This window comes from Camellia sinensis, chromosome 1, assembly GCF_055761805.1.
Source record: "Camellia sinensis isolate YWXY chromosome 1, ASM5576180v1, whole genome shotgun sequence".
Taxonomy (NCBI): Eukaryota; Viridiplantae; Streptophyta; class Magnoliopsida; order Ericales; family Theaceae; genus Camellia; species Camellia sinensis.
Genome location: NC_138961.1, coordinates 118,482,822 through 118,484,779, shown reverse-complemented (window position 1 = coordinate 118,484,779; position 1,958 = coordinate 118,482,822). Strand labels below are relative to the sequence as shown.

The 1,958-nt window shown below is 35.3% G+C and overlaps 1 pseudogene; it reads right to left on the bottom strand.

Moving 5' to 3' along the window:
• Positions 1 to 445: 445 nt before the first annotated feature.
• LOC145819416 (14-3-3 protein 1 pseudogene) lies at positions 446 to 1,443 on the bottom strand (annotated as a pseudogene).
• Positions 1,444 to 1,958: the final 515 nt, after the last annotated feature.

Below are 1,958 nucleotides of genomic sequence, written 5' to 3'. Positions count from 1 at the left end.
TGTATAATAATAAAATTGTCAAAATTATTTATTAAAATGTATTTATAAAAATATTAAAAATTATTAATTGATTTAATAATTTATTAATAAAATAGATCCTTTATTATTTTATTACAAATTCAACGAGGCAAATGTAATTTCTAATGCTATATTTGGTTGGGAGATTTGGAAAGGAATAATGAAAAGGAAAAAGTGTGTGAAACTAAGTGAAATATAGGTATATTTTATTTAACCTTTTTCTTTTCCTTCTTAAATCTTCTTCAAAATCTTTCAACCAAGCACAGCATAAAAGTACAGGACTAACAAATAAATGCAAAACGGCCCTGACCACTTAGCCTAGATTTTGTTGGGCTCCCATAAAGCCAGTTTCCAAAGCCCCCACCCAGGCCCAGCCCATATTCCTAAGGGGATGGAAATCATACAGAATGAGCAAACCTATGACTGACTAATAAGAATATGAGGTGATTTCCATATCAGAAGCCAAAAAATTGAGATTGTCCCTCATTAGTTGCAAGATGAGGAGACAAGTTTCCTTGTATGACTTGTTTCCCAAACTGTCCAGCTTAGCCATGGCTTCCTCATAGGCCTCCCTCGCCAAGCTACACGCTTTCTCTGATGCACCTTCAATCTCGTAGAAGAAAACCAAGAAATTGAGTGCCAGACCCAGCCTCGTGGGAAGGGTTGGAGCGAGTTCAGAAACTGCAATTGCCTCTGCAGCCTTGTATGCCATGATGGCCCTGTTTGGTAGAGCTATAGGAAAGTGTTTATAACTTATGCTTAAACAGCTTATACCTTATAACTATGAACATAAGTTGATTTCTGACTTATAAATTAAGCATTTCCTGCCCCACTCAAAGAATAAGTTGATTTCTGACTTCCAAAAAGTTATAAGTTATAAGTTATAAGTTAAACCAAACACATCAAAATAGTTTAAATTAAGCTGAAATAAGCAGCTTTTAAGCTGCACCAAACAGGGCCGATGGCGTTCTCAACAGCCTCTGTTTTCTGTGTTCCGACTTTGAATTCCGTCATGTATCGATAGTAATCCCCCTTTATCTTCAAGTAGAAGACTTTAGATTCGCTCTCATAAGCCGAGGGTATCAGATGCTTTTCTAGCAGATTCAAAACCCAATTGCAGATGTAAGAGAATTCTGATTCGTTCTTGGATTTGTACTCGGTGAAGAGTGCAACATGGTTGTTGTGGTTCTGTTCAGTTGAAGAGAGGGCCTGCCGGGCGGCACGGAGTGAGTCGATTACTTTCTTGGTGGCGGTGGAGAGGAGGTTACGCTCCTCGATTGTGAGTTCGCTGCCGGAGGAGGTAGAACTAACAATAAGCTTTTCCATGAAGTTGACGGTATCCTTGTAGCGGTTAGCTTGTTGGGTGAGTTTCGCCATATAGAAGCACTCGTATCTACTCATGTTTTATGGTACAGCCATTGCCATTAAAAACTCCAAGGATTTAAGAGCAATACAATTAGTTAAAACGACAGAAAAGAAAAGAGAATAGAATAGGAGATAAGAGATTAAAAACTCGAAGGATTCAAGAGCTATAGAATAAGTTAATTAAAAGAAAAGGAAATGGCATTTATTTATAGAGGAAGGTTTTCTGATTTTGGAAACTAATGTGTGCACTTTTTAATTTTTTGGACTAAAAACTTGAGGAAAAAATATAGTTGTTTAGGTTAATTTTTTGACTTTTTATAGAAAAATGTATATTAAAAAATTGTATAAATTAATGTGTAGAGGAAAATTAGGATTAAAAGTTGTGTAGCCGTTATTTTTTACTTTTGGTAAATAGTAATAACTTTTTAACTTTTTAAATAAATTTTTAATTTTCTGACTTTCTAACCACATTTCAAACTTGACCTAAGTTATAACTATATTTGAAAAGCAAAAAAAGTCTTTGGTCAGACTCTCAAGACCTAAGTCTACTCGGATTCCATTACCTTCCGCCATAT